The sequence below is a fragment of the Ceratotherium simum genome, chromosome 12 (genome assembly GCF_057802395.1).
Source record: "Ceratotherium simum simum isolate JZ-2026a chromosome 12, ASM5780239v1, whole genome shotgun sequence".
In the NCBI taxonomy this organism is placed as follows: domain Eukaryota; kingdom Metazoa; phylum Chordata; class Mammalia; order Perissodactyla; family Rhinocerotidae; genus Ceratotherium; species Ceratotherium simum.
Window position 1 is genome coordinate 54,276,286 of NC_141911.1, and position 9,894 is coordinate 54,286,179.

The window sequence follows — 9,894 nt, forward strand, 5'->3', positions numbered from 1 at the left end:
ACAAAGAGAGGACATTTGCAGCATGTATAAACAAAAAGAAATTAATATCTAGCATATATAAGGAACTCCTGCAAATCAGCAAGGATAACACAAGAAAACCAGTCAAAATGGGCAAAGTGAATGAATAAGCAATTCACAGCAGGAAAAATCTCAAATGACCAATGAGTATGTAAAGAGATGCAAAACCCTACCAGAAATCAGAAAAATGCAAATTAAATAACCCAGCCTCCAGCCTCTCAAAAAAGTATGTCACAATTTGGTTAAATTACTACTCAGGTTTACATTATTACGATTATGTAAATATTATTCATATCTATGATTACATTTTATTTGACATAGTTTTTAAAAACAGCTTTACTGAGGTATAATACACAACACAATGGTACACATTTAAAGTGGAAAATTTGATAAGATTTGACATGTGTTTACACCCATGAAACCATCACCATAATCAGGATAATGAATATACCCATCACCCTCAGCAGTTTCCTTGTGTCCCTTTGTAATCTCTCCTTACTGCCCATCACCTGATAGGCAACCACTGATAGGCTTTTTGTCGTATAGATTAGCTTGCATTTTCAAGAATTTTACATAATCAAATCATAGACTATTAGTCTTTTTTGTCTGGCTTCTTTCACTGCTCATAATCTCATTATTTTGAGATTCGTTCATGTTGTTTCAAATCACAATAGTTTATTTTTATTGCTGAATTGTATTCCATTGTATGGATGTACTACCATTTGCTTATCTATTCATCTGTTGATGGACGTTTGGGTCGTTTCCAGTTTTTGGCTATTACAAATAAAAATATTATATACATTCATGTACAAATCTTTGTAGGGACATATACATATGTTTTCATTTCTCTTGGTTAAGTACCTAGGGGTGGGATGGTTGTATCATATGGTAGGCTGATGTTTAACTTTTTAAGAAACTGCCAAACTGTTCTCCAGAGTGGTTGTATAATTTTACATTCATATCAGCAGTGTATAAGAGTTGCAATTCTTCCACATCGTCTCCAACACTTGATATTGTCAGTCTTCTGTCTTTTTAATTTTAGCCATTCTCATAGATGTGTAGCTGTATCTCATTGTGGTTTTAATTCGTGTTGCCCCAATAACTAATGATATCAAGCGTCTCTTCATGTTCTTACTTGCCATCTGCATATTTTCTTTAGTGAAGTGTATGTTCAAATCCTTTGCTCATTTCTAAAATTGAGTTTTTAAAATTTCCATATTGTTGAGTTTTGAGTTCTTCTTTATATATTCTGATACAAGCCATTTATCAGATCCGTGATTTACAAATATTTTCTCATAGTATGTGGCTCATCTTCATTTTCTTAACATTTGAAAAGCTTTCAAAAAGCAAAAGTTTAAAATTTTGGTGAAGTCTATTTGATTAATTTTTTTTCTTTATAGATCATGCTTATGGTGTTGTATCTAAGAAATCTTTGTCTAACTCAAGGTAAAAAAGATTTTCTCCTAAGTTTTCTTCTAGAAGTTTTACAATTTTAGGTTTTACATTTAGGCTTATGATCCATTTTGGATTAATTTCTGGATACGGTGTGAATTATAAATCAAAATTCTTTTTTTTTTTTTTTTTGCATATGGATACACAATTGTTCCAGCACTGTTTGTTGAAAAGATTTTTTTCTCCACTGAATTTTTCTTCGCATTTTTGTGGAAAATCAGCTTCCATATATATGTGGGTCTATTTTTGCTCTCCATTCTGTTCCATTCGTCTATTTATGTATCTTGACTCCAATATCACATTGTCTTTACTGTAGTTTCTCTTCTTTTTTTTCACTTATCACAATGAGATTTCTTATGAAAACAAGCTTGTATGGGGACTTGGGGACAGACAAATACATTTAGATTGGGTGGCTCAGGTGAAGTATTGTGGCTTCTTTACATTGATGTCATATTTGCTGAGGGCAGAAGTCAAGTCCTCCATGCTTAGAGTGTACTTGTGGTCATTTCTCTTGCTTCAGGAGCTGCCAGAGGCTGTGCCCTTCCTTTTGCAGCACCACAGGACATCAACATCATTGGCAGTATCTGAGATGAATTTTTGGGCAGCTAGGGAGACGAACTGAGCTATGCCTGGATCTGAGGCCCCAAAGCCAGTACGGTTCAGGGAGTAGCCAGTCACCCTATCTGGGATCGTAGGTGTGTAATCCTCCAGCTGCACGAGGGAGTCCACTAGAGGCCTGCTGAACACCTCCAGCTTCATATCTTTGTTGCCTGTGCTTGGCACTATGTAAACCCGATTAGAATGGCCCTGTGGGGGCACTGTGGTTGCTGGAACCCCGCTGATGCTCCAGCCCCAGGCCCCCCTGCTGCCCCTGAGGGTCTGGTCTTATTCTGCTGAGGGTTCTGCGGGGCTGCACGGCCTCCCCGGAGCCTTTTCCTGTAGTTGTATGATGAGTCTTGAAATCAGGAAGTGTTAATCCTTCAACTTTGTTCTTTTTCAAAATTGTCGTGGCTGTCCACATTTACAGTGAATTTTGGAGTCAGCTTGTCAATTTCTACAAAAGCTCTACTGGGATTTTTCATTGGATTTCTTTAATCTATACATCAATTTGGGGAGAATTGACATCTTAACAATATCGAGTGTTGTGACCCATTAACAAGGTATGTTTTTCCATTTATGTAAGTTTTTAGTTTTTCTGAACAATGTTTTGTAGTTTTTAGTGTAAAGGTCTTTCACACCTTTGATCAGATTTATTCTTATCTCATTGCATTTGGCTTCTTTCACTTGGTAATATGTAGTTAAATTTTCTCCATTTCTTTTTGTGGCTTGATAGCTCATTTCTTTTTAGTGCTGAATAATATTCCATGTACCATGTTTATTTATATATTCACCTATTAAAGGACATCTTGGTTGCTTCCAAGTTTTGGCAATTGTGAATAAAGCTGCTATAGACATCTGTGTGCAGATTTTCGTGTGGACATATGTTTTCAACTCATTTGAGTAGATAACAAAGAGCATGATTGCTGGATCATATAGTAAGAGTATGTTTAATTTAGTAAGAAACTGCCACACTGTCTTCCAAAGTGGCTGTACCATTTTGTATTCTCATCAGCAATGAATAAGCACTCCTGTTGCTTTACATCCTTGTCAGCATTTAGTGTTGTCAGTGTTTTGGATTTTGGCCATTCTAACAGGTGTGTAGTGGTATCTCATTGTTGTTTTAATTTGCAATTCCCTAAACAAATAAAGTATGAAGTTGGCAATGCTTATTTGCCATTGAGACTTTTTTAATAGCTTTATTGAGATATAACTGACATACAACATGGTGTGAGTTTAAGGTGTACAATGTGTTAATTTGATAGACTTATATGTTGCAAACTGATTACCACCATAGCGTTAGCTACCACTTGCACTATGTCACATAATTACCATTTCTTTTTTTGTGGTGAGAACATTTAAGATCTACTCTCTCAGCGACTTTCAAGTATATAATACAATATTGTTAACTATAATCACCATGTTGTACATTAGATCTCCAGAATTTATTCAATTTATAACTGGAGTTTGTGCTCTTTGACTAACGTCTTCCCCTTTCCCCAACTGCCCAGCCCATGGTAACCACTATTTCACTCTCTGTTTCTGTAAGTTTGGCTTTTTCAGATTCCACATATAAGTGATATCACACAGTATTTGTCTTTTTTTGTTGAGCCTTTTTTCATGGCCCATAGTATGGTGTGTTTTGTGTGTACTTGAATATGTAATATGCTATCGGATGGAGCATTTTCCCAGAGATCACTGTCTTTTGTTGCCTACCGTCCAGTGTCTTGAAAACCATTGTTTCATATATATTGCCTGTTTTTTTTTGGTTCAGGTGGTAGAGTTTAAGCCTAGCCCCTGTTAATTCATCTTGGTTGGAGCCCAAGTTCTCTTGTGTAATTTTTTCCTTTCCTTGGACATTTTCTCCTCCTCCTTTTTGGTTTCCTTAGTTTTCTTTGTATCTGTCACTAATTATCCTTAAACTTCATGTCAGAAATTTGAATTTCCTCTCCGTATGTTCAGACACATCAGGTAGTCTATTAGTTTAATATTTTTCTTAGGGACATCCTTTCTGAAGTCTTCCTTCTTCTTGTTTCAATGTAGATTGGTTGTCTTTGTTTTCTAAGTGGTTATTGACCTGGGATTTCTGTTGACTAATATTCTGTAAATTTGCTTCTTTACTCTGCTGTGTCTTGTGGGCCTCTTATCTTCCTTTTTTTAAAAATTTACTCCCTAGTTTTGATGGAACACATCTTTCTGTAGCTTCCTGAGTAGATACATGAGAGAGAAATTTTCTTGAGAAATTGTAGGACTGAAAATATCTTTGTTCTATGCTCCCATGTGATTTCAAATTTGGATGGCTATAGAATTCTAGGTTGGAAATGAATTTCCCTCAGAATTTTAAGATATTGTGCCATTGTCTCCAGAGTCCAGTATTGCTATTGAGAAGTCTGACAACATTCTAATTCCCATTTTTTATGTCTGCAATCTGTTTTTCTCTTTGGAGGCTTATAGGATCTTTTGATAATCTTCTTTTGTCATAAACTTTTTCATTGATCTCCATTATTTAGCACTTTTTAAATCTAGAAATTCATATTTAATTTCTGCAATCAGCTGAAATTTTTAGGAGCTATTTTCTCTTTCAACATTTCTTTTTTATTACATTCTATTTTTGTTTCATGAATTTAATATCTTCCCTTATCTCTTTGAGGCTAGTAATCTCAGTGTTTAAAAGCTTTATTTTGTTTTTTATATTGACTATTTCTTCTTAACTTCATTTTTCTTTTTATTTATTTTTGTCACTATCATTCATGTCAAAGATTTTTCTTCAGATATCTAGTAAGTTTTTCCTGTTCGTAGTTATGAATGAAGGATTGAAGAGTTGCTTGAAAGCTGTGTGTGTGTGTGTGTGTGTGTGTGTGTGTATGCATGTGCCTGGTTGATGTGTTGATGGATGAGCTTCTCTGTAGACTATTTCAGTGGAGAGCACATTGCTTCATTGTTCATACTCAACTATGAGTATGTGGATCTTTACACATGGTCAGTTTTCCCAAGTAGGAATCCTTTACCTTCTTGCCTAGGGATTATAAGGCTCACTGCCAGCATGCCAAGTGTCAAGTTGTGGGGGCGCTAAAGGGTCTCACTATTTAGTATCTGGAATTTCACTCAGTATGGCATCACCGCCATCAGCTGTGCCCAATGACTCCTAGTCCAAAGTTGCTAAGGCTCAACCTCTTTAGTCTTTTGCTGGGGTGATGGAGGGCTTCTAGGGGTTTAACTGCTTCTTATACAGACTAATAACCAATCCTTCTATTTTCAATCCCACCACTACCCGAATTTCAGGGGTAGCTGGGAGACCCAATTCTTGAGCCTTTTCATGGTTCTTCAAGGTTTGCATCTTGTTTCTCTGCAAGCATTTGGTTTTCTTTGTCTTTTAGGTCAGTTTTTATGAGTCCATGTACTCTCCAACTAACAAAGTTTAGTTAGCATCTCTCTTTTCAATTTTATCCTCTTCTATTCCTTTTGCTCTGTGGGTTTGGAATTTAAAAAAAATCCTTTTAGGGAGACGGTGTCAAGATGGCAGCATAGGCAGACTCTGAACTCACCTCCTCCCATGGACACAATGAATTTACAACTACTCTTGGAACAATTACCCCTAAGAGAGAACTGAAAACTGGATAAAAAGAACACCAACAACAAGAGACAGTCCTGACTGAGGTAGAAGAGGAAGAAATTCCTTTCTGGAGAGAAAAAAGCCAGCATCTAGCTGTGATGCTTCACAGTCAGCTGGGAGCAACCTTAAGGTACGAAGCCTTCCCTGGAGGAGTGGGAGAGTGTTACCACAATAAGAAGCTTTTGGACTCAGCACAACCTAGTCAAGTGTCATAATACCTTGCTTTGCTGTCTATTAACTACAACGTGGAATACCCCCAGAAAAGCTATTGGACATAAAGGAAAAAAAAGCCTGCTCTTAAAGGGCCCACACACAAATTCACCCATTTCAGAAAGCAACCTAAAATCACCAGAAAGAAAAGTGCACAGTCCTTTGGTGAAAACAGACTCACCTGATAGCATCTGGGTGCAGCTTGTGAGAGGTGACACCTCTCCAAGGACTGATACGTTGGTGGCAGCCATTATTGTGACCTAGTACAGGCATGCTGACATAAACGTTGGCAGAGGCCATTGGAGTTCTTCCCCTGGCCTGTTAGTGTAGGGTCTGCCCCACCTGCTAGAGCACTGATTTAATCCAGCTCAGCCAGGGCAGGCAGCCTGCCCTAGGGACTGGCCCTGCACAACAGAAAGCCCTTGGTCAACTTGTGGCCCTGCATAGGCTGGGTGCCTGGATCCTCTGCAGCCAGGCCAGTGGGTCAGCCTCTGTGGGATAGGGCATGTGCAAGGAGCAGGTGGAATGTGTGGGGTGTTGGTGGTGTGTGGATTCTCTCAGTGAGGCAACTGGGTCCACTTCAGGGGGTTGGGGCAAGTCCATGGGGCAGGACTATGTTGACGGGGTGTGTGGCCCTGTATGCAGTAGGGCTTGTCAGTTGTAGAAGACTTGTGTTTCTCAAACAGCCACATAGAGGATCGGCCCCACCTTCCAAAGCTTGAAACAACTGGGTGCTCTCGTACCTGGGGCCAGACCCACTCAGCTGCAATGCTGAGAGAGCTGACAACAGCCTTGCGGGCCAGAGGCCTACAACAATTGTAAGCCCCTGAGCCTAGCAACCATCCATGCTGGGGGCCTACTCAACAGAAAAACTGCAACAGGAATGTGCTCTGAGATCTTACAGTCAACTGTGCTGGGGCTCCCCATGCCAGATAAAGTGACTGAAGTGTCCATAGCAGCCACGTGAGCTGAGCATTACAACCAGCTGGCCAGGGGTCAGCCTAGCCTCTCCGGGAACCTGCAGCAAGAACAACTCTGCCACAACAGAAGGGCACACGTAGCCCACACAGGGGTCACTCCCGGAACATTTGGAACTAGTGATGAGAGAGAAGCGCACTGCTGGGCCTCAGAAGGCATCTCTTACATAAGGCCACCTCTCCAAGGTCTGGAGACATAGCTGACACACCTAATACATAGATGTAAGCATAGAGAAAGAGGCAAAAGGAGAAGGCAAAGGAATACATCCTAAGCAAGGAAACAAGACAAAACCCCCAAAAAAGAACTAAATGAAACAGAAATACATAATCTACCTGACAAAGAGTTCAAACAAAAAGTCATAAGGGTGCTCACACATCTTGGGAGAAGAATGGGTGAACTCAGTGAGAACATCAAGAAAGAATTGGAAAATATAAAAAAGAACCAAACAGAAATGAAGAATACAATACTGGAAATGAAAAATTCACTAGAGGGACTTAAAAGCAGAAGATGATACAGAAGGACGGATCAGTGAGCTGGGTGAAAGACTAGAGGAAATCATCCAAGCTGAACAGATAAAAGAGAAAAGAATTAAAAAGAATGAGGACAGTCTTAGGGACATCTGGGACAACATCAAGTGTACTAATCTCTGTGTCACAGATGTCCCAGAAGGAGAAGAGACAGACAAAGGGGCAGAGAATCTATTTGAAGAAATAATAGCTGAAGACTTTCCTAACCCAAGGAAGGAAACAGACATCCAGGTACAGGAAGCACAGAAAGCACCAAACAAGATAAACCCAAAGAAGCCCACACCAGATACATCATAATTAAAATGTCCAGAATTAAAGATAAGGAGAGAATCCTAAAACCACAAGAGAAAGGCAACAAGTTATGTACAAAGGAAACCCCATTAGGCTATCAGCTGACTTCTCAGCAGAAACCTTACAGGCTAGAAGGGAGTGGCATGATATATTTAAAGTGCTGAAAGGAAAAAATCTATAGCCAAGAATACTCTACCTGGCAAGGTTATATTCAAAAAGAAAGGAGAGATAAAGAGTTTCCCAGACAAGCAAAACTAAAGGAGTTTAGCACCAAGAAACCAGCTTTACAAGAAATGCTAAAGGGACTTATTTAAGAGGAAAAGAGAAGCTCACAAATAGGAATAAGAAAATTATCAAAAAAAATACAATAAAATCATTGATAAAGGCAAACATACAATAAAGATAGCAGATCAACCACCTATGAAGCTAATATGAAGATCAAATGACAAAAGTACTACAATCATCTATTTCCATGACAAGAGGGTAATGGATATACATGCATACAAAAAGAGGTTAGATATAATATCAAAAACATAAAATGTGGGAGGAGAGGAGTAAAAGAGTAGAGCTTTTAGCAAGAGGTCAAACTAAAGAAAGCATTAACTTAATATAGATTGCTATATACATAGGTTACTAAATATGAACCTCATGGTAATCATAAACGAGAAACCTATAATAAATACACAAAAAATTAGGAAAAATGAACCCAAACATAATACTAATGAAAGCCATTAAACCACAAGGGAAGAGAGCAAGAGAAGAAGCAAGGAACAGAGAAGAACTACTAAAACACCCAGGAAAATGTAACAAAGTGGCAATAAGTATATTTTTATCAATAGCTACTTTAAATGTCAATGGACTAAATGCTCCAATCAAAAGGCATAGGGTGGCTGATTGGATAAAAAAATAAGACCCATATATATGCTGCATACAAGAGATACACTTCAGACCTAAAGACACTCATAAACTGAAAGTGAAGGGATGGAAAAAGATACTTCAAGCAAATAACAATGAAAATAAAACTGGGGTAGCAATACTTATCTCAGAGAAAATAGACTTTAAAACAAAACCTGTAACAAAAGACAAAGAAGAACACTAGGTAATGATCAAGAGAACAATCCAAGAAGACCATATAACACTTGTAAATATCTATGCACCCAACATAGGCGCACCTAAATATATAAAGCAATTATTAGCAGACATAAAAGGAGAAGTAGACAGCAACGCAACAATAGTAGGAACCTTTAACACTCTACTTACACCAATGGACAAATCATCCAAACAGAAGATCAGTAAGGAAACATTGACCTTAAATGACACATTAGATCAGTTTGACTTAGCAGATATATACAGAACATTCCATCCCCAAACTGCAGAATACACATTCTTTCCAAATGCACATGGAACATTATCCATGATTGATAACATATTAAGCCACAAAACAAGTTTTAATAAATTTAAGAAGATTGAAATAATACCAAGCATCTTTTCTGACCACAACGGTATGAAACTAGAAATCAACTACAGGAAGAAAATCAGAAAAGCCACCAATATTTGGAGATTAAACAAAATGCTACTGAACAATGATTGGGTCAATGAAGAAATCAAAGGAGAAATAAAAAAAATACCTGGAGTCAAATGAAAATGAAAATACAACATGCCAAAATTTATAGGATACAGCAAAAGTGGTTGTAAGAGGAAATTTTATAGCAATACAGGCCTATCTCAACAAACAAGAAAAATCTCAAATAAACAATTGAGCAGTGCACCTAACGGCAGTGGAAAAAGAAGAACAAACAAAGGTCAAAAGCAGTAGAAAGAAGGAAATAATAAAAATCAGAGCAGAAATAAATGAAATAGACTAAAAAAAATAGAAAAAAATCAATGAACCTAAAAGCTGGTTTTTTGAAAAGATAAACAAAATTGACAAGCCTTTAGCTAGACTCACCAAGAAAAAAAGAGAGAAGGCTCAAAAAAAAAAATCAGAAATAAAAGAAGAGAAATTACAATAGACACCTCAGAAATACAAAAGATTATAAGAGAATACTAGAAAAGCTCTACATCAACAAATTGGATAATCTAGAATAAATGGATAAATTCTTAGAGTTATACAACTTTCCATAACTGAATCAATAAGATATAGAGAATTTGAATAGACCAATTGCCAGTAAGGAGATCAAAACACTAATCAAAAACCTCACAAAATAT

At 37.5% G+C, this 9,894-nt stretch overlaps 1 pseudogene; it reads right to left on the bottom strand.

Annotated features, from left to right (window-relative positions):
* Window positions 1-1,884: 1,884 nt before the first annotated feature.
* LOC147915857 (transcription initiation factor TFIID subunit 10 pseudogene) lies at window positions 1,885-6,190 on the bottom strand (annotated as a pseudogene).
* Between the last annotated feature and the right edge of the window lie 3,704 nt (window positions 6,191-9,894).